This window comes from Nanorana parkeri, unplaced genomic scaffold (assembly GCF_000935625.1).
Source record: "Nanorana parkeri isolate BGI_ZX_2015 unplaced genomic scaffold, ASM93562v1 scaffold863, whole genome shotgun sequence".
Classification (NCBI taxonomy): Eukaryota; Metazoa; Chordata; class Amphibia; order Anura; family Dicroglossidae; genus Nanorana; species Nanorana parkeri.
In genome coordinates, this window is record NW_017307131.1 from 17,323 (window position 1) to 34,712 (window position 17,390).

Consider the following 17,390-nt stretch of genomic DNA (forward strand, 5'->3'; position numbering starts at 1 on the left):
CATCGGTAGGCAAATATTTACATCCTTGTTTCTGTAATCACTCACACTCTTCAGTGTTTAACTGTCCAAGACGAAAGCTTCACTGAGTTTTCTTTAATCTTCTCACGTAGGTGGGTGGGGCGTTTCTCGTAGAGACAGATTCGTCATGCAAGGCAATTGGAATGGAAACTCCAAACATAACATTGCACTTCATAATGCTTGTGTTAGTGCAGTATCATGTATGTGGGAACAAGATTACAGAATCCAAACCAGAACTATAGAAAATAGAATTCCATCATGGTGAGTTGATTTATTCCTTTGAATATTTTCTGTTTGTTCATTTTCTTGTTATGGAGAGAATCACAAAATCTTCGAGGAACAAATGGCTATTATTTTGCAGTAGTAGAATGTAAACATTTACAAAAGTTGATATGTATAACAACTATGACTCTTTAAAAAGAGCATGTCACAGATTGACATAACATTTTTGTAACAAGTACCATAGGGTAGCTATTATTACCGTTGTTACAGCAGAATTCCAGGATTTATTAAAATTAACCTTTGCAGTGGGGCTACCCCTGCACTGCAAGGGTTAACTGCTCGTTTAGGTCTAGAGGTGAAAATCAAAAAATGTTGCACTCACCTGATCCTCGATCCCACCTGGCTGCTAAACTGATCCCCACAGCCTCTTCTCCTCCGGCTGTCTAAGGACTCGTATTACGGGTCTGTTGGATGTGAAGACTCAGAGGGACATACCACAGCCGGAGCGGAGGGAAAGAGAGTTTAGCAGTCACTGCCACAAGATTGAGGATCAGGTCACAGCCAGAGTGGAGGCGGAGAAAGGTGAGCAGTCACAGCCACAGGATCAAGAATCAACTGAGTATTCCTTCTTTATTTTCTCTGCTGCTTTATTTTCTCCGATTGCCGGCTTTAATGGCTTTGCTGTTGATCATCCCTACGCTCTAAGATACTAGAAAGTCAACTTCTTGTAAGCTCTACTCTCAAACTTGAAAGGCATACTTCATTGGTGCAAGTCAGGGTGAGGAAATCCCAGTAATGCATTACAGAGCAATGCAGAATACCACCAACTATAGAGGACTACAAATCCCAACAATATATTGTAAAGCACTGCAATTATAATACCATCAGCTATAGAGGACTACTAATCCCAACAATACATTGTAAAGCACTGCAGAATAATACTATCAGCTATAGAGGACTACATATTCCAGCAATACATTGTAAAGCACTGCAGAATAATACTATCAGCTATAGAAGACTACAAATCCCTGATGTCTCCAGGGTCTCAGGAGAGCTGTGTAGGGTTTAGGGGGGCTGTGCAGGCTCTCAGAAGGTTGTTCATGTTTTTAGGAGGCCAGTGCAGCTCTTAGGGGGCCAGTGTTGGCTCTCAGGTGGTCAGTGCGGGCTCTCAGACGTCAGTGTGGGCCCACAGACGGACAGTACAGGCTCTCAGGTAGTCAGTGCGGTCTCCAGGTGGGCTTTGTGGGCTCCAGGTTGTCAGTGCGGGGCTCCAGGTGGTCAGTATGGGCTCTCAGGTGGTCAGTGCGGGCTCTAGGCAGTCATTGTAGGCTCTCAGGTGGTCAGTGTGGGCTCCTGGCGGTCAGTGCGAGCTCCAGGTGGTCAGTGCAGGCACTCTGATATGCCAGAATAGAGGGCCGCAGCTGCCTGGCCGCGGGCAGCTCGGATTGCCATCGGGCCATCTGCGACTCAGGTCGGTTGGCTCGGCCTGGCTGCAATTCGGCTCGGCACTGGATGTTAATCCGGCCCTGCTCAAGGTTTAAATCTCGGCTTTGGCAGTTCTTCTTTAGTGACCTCTCACTCCTTACTTTTATACATGCTGTTGCTCACATTGCTCTACTTGTATGTTTCCCAGAGACTCAGTGGGATCTTAACCTAGTCCTGAGCTTTGAGCTTATTAAGTATATTGCTAAGGCTACTCTTACTTGCAAGGTTGCCTTGCTCATTGCCATCACCCCAGCTAGGTGAGTTTCTGAGTTTGCGGTCTTGACTTGTAAAAAATCCTATATTGTGGTAGACAATGACAAGGTCATTTTGAGGCCTAGGACCTCTTTCCTTCCCAAGGTAGTGTCTTCCTTCCACCTTAACCCGGACTTTGTCTTACCTTCTCAATGTCCGCAATTAAAACATTCTAAGGAGATTTCCTTTCAATGTCTATCTCTCAACTACAGCTCCTAATTGTCTGTCTTACTCTCTACTTGATGTTCTTGAGGGACCTGACGGAGGTCAGCTGGCTTCTCATTCCTTTATTGCTAGGTGGATTCAACAATTCATTATCCAAGCTTATGACCTCAAGAACAAGGCCCCCCTTTTCTAGTCAGGGTGCACTCTACTAGAACCATTTACGCTTCATGGACATTCCAGCATTAGGCTTCAGTGTCTCAGATCTGGCTTTCAGTTCACACATTTGTTAAGTTTTTCTAGGTGTACATTTATCTCTCAGCAGATGGCAACTTCAGCCATAAGATTCTTCAGGTAGTCCTGTAGGCTGTAGGGCCTTAGATGTTAACTGCTTGTTTTGTGGGACTATTAGCCATCTTGGATCCTGTAATGTCTTGTATGATTAGGAAAATAGGATTTTTGTTTTACCTGTAATATCCTTTTCTTGAAGTACATTACAGGACACAAGTCCCCTCCCACTGTTCTTATGATTTACTCCTATTATTACTTAAAAGTGTCCGATCTCCTGATAGTGGGTAGCATAACCCAAGGTTCCAGAATACTTCAATCTGTGTCCTGTAATGTACTCCAAGAAAAGGTTTTTACAGGTATGATTAACATTCTATTTTTTCAAAGAATAGTCTAACTTAGCCTTTCTCAGTGAGGGTTCTCCCAAAAGTTGCTAGGAGTTCCTTTAGCAATTACTAATTTCTGCCTCTAAAGTAAGGTACATTTTTCCTATTAAGCACCAATGTAAGGGACATTCTTCCCAATGACAACTTATGTAATACGCATTCCTCCCTCTGACTGCCAGTATTAAGGGGTACTTCTCCCAATAACCATCAATGCAAGAGTGTCTTTCTCACACTGACCACCAATATAAGGGGGTGCTTTTCCACTGACCACCAATGTAAGGGGGCACTTCATGAACCAACAGTTTAGGGGGGACAACAATTTTCACTGTCAGTGTTGCTTTCTCTGGCCTTCATTATTATTTGTTTCATTTTAATTATTATTACTGAAAAAATGTTGTCATATAGAGCAACAGTAGGTGTCAAATACGCAAAGTATGCCACATTCCTCATTCTTTTATTTATTCTCATAGGTCAGTTTAATGTTCATACACAGTGAGGGGAATTTATCAAAACTGGAGCAGACAAAATCTGGAGCAGCTGTGCACAGCAACCAGCATTGAGCTTTCATTTTCAAACCCTAACTTAACAAACTGAAGAGAGAAGCTGTTTAGTTGCCGTAGGCAACTTCTCCAGATTGTTCTGCTCCAGTTTTGATAAATTCCCCCCAGTGTGTGTTAAATATAGTAGTAACTAACAGGGGTTCCCTAATCTAATCTAAAGGGTTTCTTCATGTTCAAAAATGTTTGAGAAAGGCTGGTCTAACTCCCCTATTGAAACGAGCAACAGACACTTTAAACCTACATTTTCCATACCATTCCTTCTAAATGTTAGCAAAGCAGTTGCAGTTCTGTTAAATAAAGCAGATTAAATGTTTTTGACATGGCTCAACCTAACTTTTTGACTGTTCTTAAAATTAACCTGTACTCTGCCTCAGCCTGCCAAAGTAACACCGGGTTCCACAAAGAGTCCATACTTAACTTTAAATAATCCATGTTAAAAAATCATGCAGAAAGTCAGCTGTTGCTTTATAGGAAATGTGAAGCATCAGCCCTACAGTATCCATATCATTCTAAGCAAAAGGCTAAGATCCAGCGGCCACTATGGGGCACGGGCACAGGGGGGCCCGGCCAGAGGAAGAGGAGGCGGGGCCCGGCGACCACGCTGGCGGACAACGCTGACAGGTAAGAGGCGTGCAGCCCAACTGAGACCTTGCAGAGCCCACTATAGAGAGTTTAAAGGTGGGCTCTGCAAGTGACATAACTAGCAATCACAGGGCTCCATACAAAATTTTGCTATGGTGCCCTGTGATTTCTAGTTACGCCCTGCTAAGATCCTAACAAAATCCATAGCAGGCAATGCAAGTGCCCTACAGCACAGAAGGCACAGTACAGTCTTATTTTATATTAATTCATAAACTATCGCAACAAGCAACTGCTAAGTACTGTATTAGTATTGTTGCTGTGATACAGCAGAGATGTGCCTACAGATTAAAAAACAAGATGTTAGCTCATGCACACACAGAGAAATAACACAAAGGAGGAACACTACTCTCCTTCCCCTGTTCTTGCACTAAAAGTCCTATCTAGATCTTCAGGCTGCAGGAGCATTTCAGCAAGTGCTTAGCTAATCCTGGGCTTTATTCATGAACAGACCAGCATGAACTGCACGGAAGCACCCTTCACAGGTTTTTGTTTTGCAAATAACAATAAAACAAATAACAAGAATAATTTATAACAAAAAAAACTCTAATTTGCTTCTAAGCAGTATTTTTTGTTTATTATAGGATTAGAAATGAGGCAGGCACTTGTATTTTGAAGCGAATGTATATTTATTTATTATGGGTATTTATTTAGCACCAACAATTGCATGCAGCGCTTTTACATAGTGCACATTCACATCAGTCCCTGCCCTCAAGAAATTTACAAACAAAGCTCACACATGCATACATGGCCAATTAATCTACCAGCATGTCTTTGGAGTGTGGGAGGAAACCCACACAAGCACAGCAATAACATGCAAACTCTTTGCAGATAGTGACCTGGCTGGGATTGGAAGCAAGGACCTCGAGTGCTACAAGGCAGAAGCACTAATCACTATGCCACTGTGCTATATTCTTTTCAATCTCCATTTAGATGGATATGAGAAAGAGATCAGCTTAATGAAATGTAAATAATATTATTATTGTGTGTGAATGTTTAAATCTGGTTTATATGTAATATACAGTATACAGTGCTATGCAAAAATGTTAGGCACTTGTGAAAAAATGCTGTATAGTGAGGTTGCTATCAAAAATAATGAATATAATTGTGTTTATGTATCAATTACCAACCTGCAAGGTGCATAAACAGAACAAAAAAACTAGAAAAACTGAATTAGATCAATATTCTGTGTGTCCACCCTTTGGCTTTAAAACAGTGTCAATTGTCTTAGGTACACTTATGCACAGTTTTTCTAAGGAACATGGCAGGTGGGTGGTCCAAACATCAAGGAGAGTTAATCACAGTTCTTCTGTGGATTTAGGCTGTTTCCGCTGCCTCTGTCTCTTCATGTAATCCCACACAGACCCAGTGATTTTGACTTTTTACTTTTTAGTATTGAGGAGACCATTAATCCTGACCAAAGTATCAACTCTATGGGCAGAAATGCAGACCCAAACCTGCAAGTAACCTCCGCCATACTTCACTGTTGCCCGCAGGCACTTATCCTTGTACCATGTTTCAGGCCGTAGCTGAACAAACTGCCTTCTTTTAACCCTTTCGCTGCCAAGCCCTCCGGAACATTTTTCAAATCAGCTGGCCAAGCCATTTTTGAATTTTCTGCAATTTTTTCCTATTGATTTGATTTTCAACTGCTGCGTTGCTACTGCCGCTCGTTCCCGGGACCACCCCGCCGGTGATTTTTTTACGGATTGTGAGCCACTGATGACAGCTTTAATTTAAAGGGGACAGTCTGCTGAACAGTTCTACTATAAGCTGATGGTCGCTAAAGCGACCATCAGCTTATAGTAGAACTGTAAATGCCAGGTCCGTACGGCATACTGAGCTGGCCAGCTGGAAGCACTTTTGTAGGTCCGTATGCCGTACGTCCTTGGCAGCGAAAGGGTTAAAGTCAAAAATGTTTGCATTTGCACCTGTCAGTCCAAAAGCCTGCTGCCACTTATCTGCACATTAATTCCTATCTGCAGCTTCCTACATAGGCAAGCTGCCTGGTATTGAGTCTACACTAGAGGTAGAGTTTTTTAGCCACATCAGACCAGACCACTTCTGACTAGAGTTCTCTGGGTTGTAGATAGGTGCAACAGGACCCCACTGTTCTCTGCCAGGTCTGGGCTGATGGTGCCACTGGACATCTTCTGATTGCAAAGGGAAATCAGAATGATGCGTCTTTCATCTACTGCACTAAATTTCCTTGGAACGACCACGGCATTTCAGTCCTCAAGAAGCACAAAAAGGGAGCTTGGACAGCACATCTTTCATTTCTGCCTATGAGAGACCTTGTTAATGCATTAAGGCCGCTCTGGGTTAATGTGTTTAGTCTTGCCATTGTGTAAGCATTTTTTACACTGCACTCTCTTTATTGTTAGGAAAAATGGCCTACTCACAAGTTTCATTCCTCCTACATAGCTGATTCTGTTTGAAATAATTATTGTATTTAACCTGTGCTATGGTGTCACATGAGAGGTGCAGCCCGCACCGGGTGACACTATCAGAGGGGGTGACACCAAAATAACTGATAGTCATTTTAGTGTCACCCCCTCTGAAATGTCGGCCACTCGGTCATGGACCAAGAGCATGACAGTTGCACAAGAGAGGAGGGGACCCGGCCGCATACCTTATCCCACTCGGTGAATGTCCCCTCCTCTCTTTGCCAGCAGCCATCACCAAGATGGCTGCCGGCAGGTAAGCACACACATTACGTGCTCCAGGTGACACCATGCCCGGGGACACCCCTGAACTTGGTTGTTGATCATTAGCACCTGTTTGGTTTAATTGTTTAATTATGCACTGACCATATGCCTGAAAAAATCCTTAAAGTGACATTAAAGTCACAATCCCCCCCCCCCAATGCTGCTGTAAGGACTTACTTTAAATGATGCCTCTTGATCCGATCATCATCTTCCTTCCACTTGTTTCCAGCAGTAACTCCAGCGCTAGTGATGGTCTCTGATCCAGCGCAGACTGCTGTTTCTTCCTGTCCAACGGTGTCTGTCCAGCATGCACGCTCACGGCATCGTGCATTAACTTACAGTGAGTCTCTCCTCTTTGGTGATCTGTACTGCGCATGTGCCCGCACTCATCCTCCTGCAGGAGCTGTTCGGGGAAGCTGATTTTTTACATCCGGGAGCGAGCAGCGGACACAGAGGTAAGTTTTTACGTGTTTGGTAACTTTTTTTAATTTTTTTTATGTTTTGGCTAGCAGTAAATATATGTAAAAAATATAAGACTTTAATACTACTTTAACTTTGCACAAGTGTTTCTGACAGAATTGATGCTGTTTTAAAAGCAAAGGGTGGACACACCAATTATTGATCATCTCCTTATTTTATAAAGAATCCTTATTTTACAGCATTTTTTTTCACAAATTTCAACATTTTACACAGTACAATGTATTTTATATATATAATATACATATACAATAAACTTTAAAGCAAATTAAAATTGGAAGCCATGTGAGGTTATTAACTGATCAAAGGAGGAGGTGTAGATAGAGAAGAGAAGGGGTCCAAGGACAGAGCCTTGGGGGACCCCTACTGAAAGAGGAAGATGAGTGGAGGATTTAGATTTAGGTAGGAGGAGAACCACGAGAGAGCAGAGTCTTGTAGCCCAAGTGACTGGAATTTTTTGAGGAGGAGCAGGTGGTCAACAGTGTCAAAAGCAGCAGAAAGATCTAATAGCAAGAGTAGGGAATAGTGGCCTTTGCTTTTAGCAGTGAGTAGGTCATTAGTGAGCTTTAGGAGGGTGGTTTCAGTGGAATGTTGGTGGCGAAAGCCAGATTGTAAGGGGTCAAGAAGGTTGTGATCAGCGAGGTGGCGGCTGTAGATGAGGCGTTCTAGGAGTTTGGAGGTGAATGGGAGTAAGGAGATTGGTCTGAGATTGTTGAGGTCAGTAGGGTCCATTGAGGGTTATTGGGGTGACCAGGGCATGCTTCAGAGGGGAGGGAAAGAGTCCAGTAGAGAGTGAGGTATTGAAAATGTGAGTAAGAGAGTGTAGGATAGAGTATGAGGGTGACCGAAGTACCGGTGATGGAGGGTCTGGCACATGAATAGGGGAAGGTGACTGCACAGTGGCGATCTGATCCCGAATTGTATCTATTTTGTTTTTGAAGTGAATGGCAATGTCCTGCGCAGTGAGTGAGTTAGTGGGTGGTGGAGGACGAAGTAGAGAGTTAAAAGTAGAAAAGAGTTGGCGAGGTGTGGATGAGAGACAAAATAAGTCTGTTTGGCAGCACGGAGGGAGGAGTTATATTTTAGGAGGGCAGCTTTGTTCAGGGTGAAGTCTTGCAGAGATCTAGTTTTTCGTCTCAGTCGTTCAAGAGTGCGGCTATGTCTCTTGAGATTTTTGGTTTCATCTGTTTGCCACGGTTGTAGTGGACGTGGTCTAAGTCTGCCAGTAGTGAGGGGAGCCAAGGTGTCTAGATAGGATGAAAGTGAACAGTTGTAGACAGAAATAGGCAGGTCAGGGCAGGGGGGTGAGATTTTGTCATAGAGGTAGTCAGTAGCAGAGTAGAGAAGAGAAGGGTCCAGGTGGTGAAGGAGTAGGAGTGTCTGACCATTGTGTTAGATCAAAAGAAAAGGTTAGGTTAAGAAATTGAGCAGAAGCTAGAGTGTTAATGTTAGTAGCAATGTTAAAGTCACCAAGAATGATAGTGGGTATTTCTGAGGAGAGAAAGTAAGGTAGCCAGGCAGAGAAGTCATCCAGAAAGCGAGATACCGGTCCAGGGGGGCGGTATATAACAGCAATCCTCAGAGAAATCGGAGAGAATAGGCAAATACAGTGGTTTTCAAAAGAGGAGAGGGATAGAGAGGGATGCGAAGGGAGAATTTGAAAAGTGCATTGTGGGGATAGAAGGATACCCACTCCACCTCCTTTCCGTCCATTGGGTCTGTGTGAGTGCGTCCAATGTAGGCCACCGTGGGAGAGGGCAGCAAGAGAGGCAGAGTCGGAGATAATTACGGTGGCAAATTATCAAGAATGGAAAATGATTTAATTTACCATTTGGATGAAGAAGACAGTGGATGCTCAAGGTATAGTTCACACAAGTATAAAGATATGACAGGTGCAAGGAGTCTTGGAGGTCTACCTCTGTTCTGTGGTAATCTGTCTCACTGTATTATTGGCAATGGGAAGCGTAGTGGGTGAGGCTCTGGGTTAACCATGCATCAGTGTAAAGCTGGCCATACACCTTACAATTATCTGCAGATTTTCTGTGGTCAGATGGAAAAGGTGCAATAGAGTCTTCCATCTACACTTAACTGTGTGGATGGAGTAATCTCCACCTGGGCCAATGTGTTGCACTTTTTCCATCTGACCCCAGAAAATCTGCAGATAATTGTAAGGTGTATGGGCACCTTAAGAAAGGACATGTATGCGGTTGCCTAGGGGAATTTAAATGCTCAACGAGGAAAGAAATATGCCCCTGTTGTGCATGTTTGAGAAATACTAGCTGATTTTGAGACCAATAGCAGGTAAATATAGCTGTGCACAGAGGACTTTGTCAAGCATCTGTTTTTGCAGCGGATAGGAGCTCTTTATGAGAGAGTCATGTAGCTGCAGAGAAGAAGCATAGGACAACGTCCCTGAAACTAGAATATAACTCCATCTATACTTACCTGTACATTTCACACATACAATATATCCTTGTGGCTTCAAAGAAGACTTATGTTTCATTCCATCATACCTGAGGACAGTGTGTGAAGTACTCTTAACATAATTGTTCTGAGCCCAGAAATTTCTATATTCCATGTTATTGCTATAACTGGTCACTTTGCATTCTTCTTTTACAGCAATAAAAGTACAAATCCATCAAATGTAGTGCCTTGTTTGTGGTAGCTCTATATGCTGCATTCCCCATTAAGCACTAAGCAGTGCAGTATTAACTAGTCTCACAGAGGATTACTGTACTAATTTAAACAGGTAGTTATTGCATTGACATACAAAGAGCTCTAATGGCATGTAAAATGACCCAACACCATTGTTATCTCAGTTAAAAAGTAAGACTAATGTGTTATTTATCACAAGGAACTGTGCATCTCTTGAATACCTGTGAACCATCATTATTACTTGAGACATTGGAAATGCATGAGACATTGGAATTATATTACCCATCCAACAGCTGCACTGTGTTTCTACTGTGGATATAGTGCAAGTATACAATCATTTTTAGATTGTTTGGAACAATCTTGGGTCTTGTGGCCATAGGAGTATAAAGGGACATGGGGAGTATGTTTCATATTACATATTATGTGCATTTATAGCATGTTTTTTTAGACCAATTTTTATGTCTTACAATCTGTGTCATCAAAACAATATAATTTATATTTTATAGACTCTATATGATAATTACGGTGGCAAATTATCAAGAATGGAAAATGATTTAATTTACCATTTGGATGAAGAAGACAGTGGATGCTCAAGGTATAGTTCACACAAGTATAAAGATATGACAGGTGCAAGGAGTCTTGGAGGTCTACCTCTGTTCTGTGGTAATCTGTCTCACTGTATTATTGGCAATGGGAAGCGTAGTGGGTGAGGCTCTGGGTTAACCATGCATCAGTGTAAAGCTGGCCATACACCTTACAATTATCTGCAGATTTTCTGTGGTCAGATGGAAAAGGTGCAATAGAGTCTTCCATCTACACTTAACTGTGTGGATGGAGTAATCTCCACCTGGGCCAATGTGTTGCACTTTTTCCATCTGACCCCAGAAAATCTGCAGATAATTGTAAGGTGTATGGGCACCTTAAGAAAGGACATGTATGCGGTTGCCTAGGGGAATTTAAATGCTCAACGAGGAAAGAAATATGCCCCTGTTGTGCATGTTTGAGAAATACTAGCTGATTTTGAGACCAATAGCAGGTAAATATAGCTGTGCACAGAGGACTTTGTCAAGCATCTGTTTTTGCAGCGGATAGGAGCTCTTTATGAGAGAGTCATGTAGCTGCAGAGAAGAAGCATAGGACAACGTCCCTGAAACTAGAATATAACTCCATCTATACTTACCTGTACATTTCACACATACAATATATCCTTGTGGCTTCAAAGAAGACTTATGTTTCATTCCATCATACCTGAGGACAGTGTGTGAAGTACTCTTAACATAATTGTTCTGAGCCCAGAAATTTCTATATTACATCTTATTGCTCTAACTGGTCACTTTGCATTCTTCTTTTACAGCAATAAAAGTACAAATCCATCAAATGTAGTGCCTTGTTTGTGGTAGCTCTATATGCTGCATTCCCCATTAAGCACTAAGCAGTGCAGTATTAACTAGTCTCACAGAGGATTACTGTACTAATTTAAACAGGTAGTTATTGCATTGACATACAAAGAGCTCTAATGGCATGTAAAATGACCCAACACCATTGTTATCTCAGTTAAAAAGTAAGACTAATGTGTTATTTATCACAAGGAACTGTGCATCTCTTGAATACCTGTGAACCATCATTATTACTTGAGACATTGGAAATGCATGAGACATTGGAATTATATTACCCATCCAACAGCTGCACTGTGTTTCTACTGTGGATATAGTGCAAGTATACAATCATTTTTAGATTGTTTGGAACAATCTTGGGTCTTGTGGCCATAGGAGTATAAAGGGACATGGGGAGTATGTTTCATATTACATATTATGTGCATTTATAGCATGTTTTTTTAGACCAATTTTTATGTCTTACTTGCAATTAATAAAATATTTGATTTATCAATGATGTGCTATATATGAGGTGGTTTCCATTAATTACACTATATAGACCAGGTGAGTCTAAATACAGGTCTTGTTTTACATTTACAAATAATGGTTTTGAAGGATAATGTTTATTGATTTGAATAGGACCACACAGCATAAGGCACAAAAAAAAATCAGTATGCAGGAACTTTTGCCAATTTGCTCCAGTGCAGAATAGTAGTTTGAATGGGTCCATTAGAAAACAATCAAAAAATTTTGCAAAATGAATGAGCAACAAATTGAGCCTACTTTCCTAAGCTAGACAGCTTGTAGGATGACACAGATTCTTCCAGATTCTTTATACATGGGCTGCCAAAATTCTAGGATTTATATTGAAGACTCAGACCTGTCATAAGACTTAGACCTGTCTTATGAACTACTACAGACAAAAACCAACATGAATACACAGTACAAATTATAACACTTCTCCAACAAGAAAAAATACAAATCGAATTGAGCTGAGCTGTGTTCCCACAAAAAAAGTCAATGTATTCATACAGAAACCTCTAGACACCATGAATGATTAAAACATGTGAGAATTCTGGATGCCTGGAACCAGAAACTGTGCATTTGCAAGATCTTATCATATATTAAACAGATATGGTAGATAAAGAGCACTCAAGTCCCAAAAAATGGTGTCCTTTGGCGGGTGCCCAATATATATATGAAAGTACATATGGAGAGGGGAGCACACTAATATTTCCTTTTGTAAATAGGAAATAGAATTTCATTCCTATAACCTTTTTTAGGTATTGATCCCAGAAAATATTCGATTTATAAACAAAATAATCCTCTATTAAATGGCGCATGAAGACAAATTTCAAATGGTAACAGTGATTTTAAAAGAAAAACTCTGTGGATGAAGTGGCACTAGTCATATAATGGATTTTCCCACAAAAAGTCCTTAGAGATAAATACTTACTGCTACAGTTTGACATTTGTCTTAATGTGCGCCAATTCATAGAGAATTATGTTGTTTATACATCAAGATATTTTTTAGGGGCCAGTACTGCACGGGGTTATGGTAACAAAATTCTCTTCCCTATATGTATGCGTAAACACCAGTGTATTTACACTCCTGCCTCCATACAGTATGTACTTTTCTATTTATTGGGCATCCACCAAAAGTCAATGTATTCATACAGACACTGTACTCACTGTAAAATCCTATTCTCGAAGTCCATTGAGGTCCTTTATACCCTAATATGCTATTGTTCTTTTTGTTGGACTGCTTGCTACAACTAAGTAGGTATGAGGAGTTATAGTCTTTTTTTCAATTAAATTATTTATTATTATTCATTAAAACAAAAATAGGTTATTACATCATCTTTCACGTACATTTAGGTATCTAATTATGTAAATACTTGATTACAATAAGATTAAAAGGAACATTAACTGCATATAATTTCCTAAATACTCTACCTATAACTCAATTATGACCATTAATCCTTACAAAATGTAATATCCAGACCCCATGATGGGGTCACATAATAAAGAAAAAAAAGGGTGGGGAGGGAAGGGGAAGGAAATCAGTGCGAGCGCGTCGTTATTATTCACAGTTTATAGATTATGAATTCATCTCAGCTTTTTTTCCCAATTGTAATATTTATGAATATTACCCACTCTTCAATATTCTCAATATTCAAAGAAAAAAGAAGGGAATAACATCCCGGGCATCCTCATTATGATTCCCCACTGTTTTATCATTAAGAACTCTCCGCAGCCCCCAATGTCTGCCCAAACCTTCTCCACGGTTGCCATTTAATTTCATATTTCTCATATTGGTCATACTTAATTGCCATCAGTTCTTCCATTGTTCTATAATACTCTACTCTTTGAAACCACTCTACCCTATTCGGGGTGATTGGTTTATTCCAATATAGAGGTATTAAGGTTTTGGCAGCATTAAGCAGCGGAGGGATCAATGATCTCTTATATACCAGCACTGGGACATCCGTAACATGGAGTAAACATACTGTTGGATCCATAGGCATAGATACTTTAGTCACACATCTAATACTATCTATCACTTGCAACCAGAACGGTACCAATATGTTGTCTGTCACTAAAGCACTGACCGACAACATAGAGTTGACCCATACAATTTGCTCTTTACTATGTGTCGTCCAGGTAATTTGAAGCTCACGTTCCCATTGTGCCAAGTATGTAGGAAACTCCTGTGAGTTGAGCCTAAGAAGAATTGTGTACCCTTGGGAGATGCCATGTTTCGGGGCAACCTCCATGGCACATAACCTTTCCATGGGAGTAAGCTCCGTAATAGATCGTAACGGTTTCGGAAGGTTAAGTATAAAGTGGTCTAACTGTCTATATCTCCATGAGTCAAATGGATACGTCCCCCACTGTTCTCTTAAATGCTGTAAAGAGTAAAGCTGTGTTCCATTTTGAAGCTTGAACAGTCTCAATATAGATGATGTAGTCCAGTGCAGAAATCCACTATTATGCTTCCCCGGTGGGAAGTAGTTATTACCTGTTAAGGGTATTAATGGTGAATTATACTGGCCATTCAGATCCACATACAACTTATCCCAGATATTAAGAGTATGATCAGTCAGGGGGGATATCCCAGATTCCTTTTGCCATAGGGACCTGGGTGTCCAACATGTACTCAGTAGGGATTGTCCTAAGAGACTTTCTTCTATCTTCACCCACAATTTACTATTACAGTGATGATGCCAATCTAGCACCCTATTGAGTGCTACGGCTTGGTAATACAGGGTAAGATCTGGTAATGCTAGGCCTCCCTCCGTCCTAGCCAGAGTGAGGGTTCTATATGCAATCCTGGCGGAAGCTCGTCTCCAGATATATCGCCCTATAACCGATTTAAGGGTGCTCAGACAGTGACTAGGTAGGTGTATAGGTAGGGTTTGAAACAAATATAGCATCTTAGGTAGGATCATCATTTTAATAGCGTTGACCCTACCTGTGAGAGAAATTTTAAGGTCTGTGTTGGTGCCAAGTAGTGAGATCTCTTCTGATAGCATTGAGAGTAGGAAGATAATTAGCAATATATAAATCTGAGGCGCTTGGGGTCAGATATATTCCCAAGTACTTCATCTTGTAGAATTGCCAATTAAAAGGTAAGGATTCTTTTAGTGTTGTTACTATGTGCAAAGGTGTCGTGATATTCATTATTTCTGATTTAGTGAGATTAATTTTGAAATTAGATATTTTGTGGAAGGTTTCAAATTCCTGTACCAGGGAAGGTAAAGAAATCTGAGGTGTTTGAATAAAAAACAGAATATCATCTGCATATGCAGCTAGTTTATGTTCATAGTTTTCTACTGTAATGCCTGCGATATTGTGATTCTGTCTAATATTAGTGAGAAGTGGTTCCAAAAATAACGCAAACAAAAAGGGTGAAAGAGGGCATCCTTGTCGTGTACCATTAAATAAAAAAAACTCCTTTGATAAACTACCATTTATCTTTACACTAGCTGTAGGATGCGTATATAAAGCCATTATCCCTGCCAGGAACTTCGGCCCAATTCCAATGTGACATAAAGTCAGGGCCGGCCTTAGGTCTTTAGGCGCCCTGTGCGAGAAAGCTTTACAGCGCCCCTCAGTGACCACAACAAAAAGGAGTTGTAATAAGCGTTAAGATGGGGAATTAATAAAGTTTGAAACATATTATAATATTTAAGGCTATACCCGTCAGGGCCTGGACTTTTACCCACAGCCATTGAAGCAATCGCTTGCTTAATTTCTAGTTCGTAATAGGGGATTCCAGGGCCTCCAATTGAATCTCCTCTAGTTTAGGAAAGTGACTAGCTGCCAGATAGTTGTTAATACTATCCATGTGTATTTGCTTAGATTGAGGGGTTGAGTGGGGCCTGATGTTATAAAGAGAGGCATAAAATTCCCGGAAAACAGTTAAGATATCCTGGGTGGTATGTACCAGTACGTCCTGTTTAGATTTGATTTTAGCTATAAAGTTTGTTCCTTGTCCCTGTTTAAGTAATTTAGCTAGAAACTTTCCGGGTTTTTCACCTATTTCGTAGGACCGCTGGGAAAAATAATTAAGGGAACGTTTGTATCTATTTAATAAGGCCTCTCAGAGAGCTTCCCTGGCAGCTGTCAAAGCCATTAAATCTGTCTCGGTCATCGTTCGTTTATGACGGCTTTCCAAGGCCGCTACCTTCCCCGTTAATTCTAATATTTTAGTATTAGCTTCCTTCTTCTTTCTAGTCCCATATGAGATAAGGGCACCCCTTATAGTCGCTTTATGTGCCTCCCAGAGAATCCCTGGTGACACTTCTCCCCCTGAGTTTTCAGAGAAATAATGGGTAAGATCCTGCTCAACAGCCCCAAGTATTTCCTTATCAAGTAATAGCGACTCATTCAGTCTCCAAGTCTGAGGCGACCACGGATCCCTCGACAGCTTCATTGATAGTAGTACCGGAGCATGGTCTGATAATGTGGAGAGCAAAATTGAAACTTTATTTACCATATGTAAATAGTGATGTGCCACAAATATGTAATCTATCCGTGTATAAGTGTTGTGGATAGAGGAGAAAAACGTATAATCACGCTCTTGAGGGTGTAATATCCTCCAAGTGTCTATCAATTGCATTTTGTGTAAGAGTGTTTTTAAAAAATGAAGGCGTTTGTAAGCTATGTGGGAGCGAGCCATAGATCTAAAGCAGGATCTAAATGGAGGTTAAGATCCCCTGCTAATATCCTAATTCCTTTCTGGTAGTCTTTCAGACGTCCCAATGTGTTACGTAAAAACCCGACTGGGTCTCTATTAGGTGCATATATATTCGCTAATGTCGCTGTACGGTTATCAACCTGGCCCTTAAGGAATAAGAATCTACCATCAGGGTCTATTTCTGTAGATATGTGGGTCAAGTTAACATTTTTATGGATACCAACTGCCACACCCCGAGAGCTACTTGATGGCGAGGTACTATAGAACCAAGTCGGATAGTGTAGCGAGTTCAGGCGTACTCCAGTGCGATGAGAGAGATGAGTCTCCTGTATAAATACAATATCGCAATGGAGCCGCCTCAGCTCACTGAAAAATTGATGTCGCTTCGCAGGTGTATTTAGCCCCCGAATATTGTAGGTTAATATATTTAGATAAGTCATTTACCTGAGATGTAGCTCGCTGTGCGCTCGCACTAATACAGAGGGGGAAGGGCAGGGTCCATAGGTCCAAGGTGAAAAATCACAAAAACACAAAAAAAAACAAAATAATATAAATAACACACAACCAAAAAAACAAACAAAAAAACAAGAAAAGGACATAATGAATAGTAAAACACATCTGGTACAGTAGTTGTTTACCATCACAAAATTTGTGCGCATATCTGTACCATTACTTAAATCTTCATTAATCTGAGGTTCCTTGGAACCAATTTCACAAATAGAGGTAGACATGGCAATTCCCAATACCGGCAGATCACCCCACACCCAGCGCAGGCGTCTCGTCACCTACCAAAGAAGATTGAAGAAAATAGGTCACCAGCACTCCATAAGTTAAAATGAATGAGTCCTTTTAATGGACAATGATGTCACAGAAATCCAACATGAGCCGACGTTTCGGGGCCACACAGGGTCCCTTCTTCAAGGCAAGAGATGTGACCGTCACATCTCTTGCCTTGAAGAAGG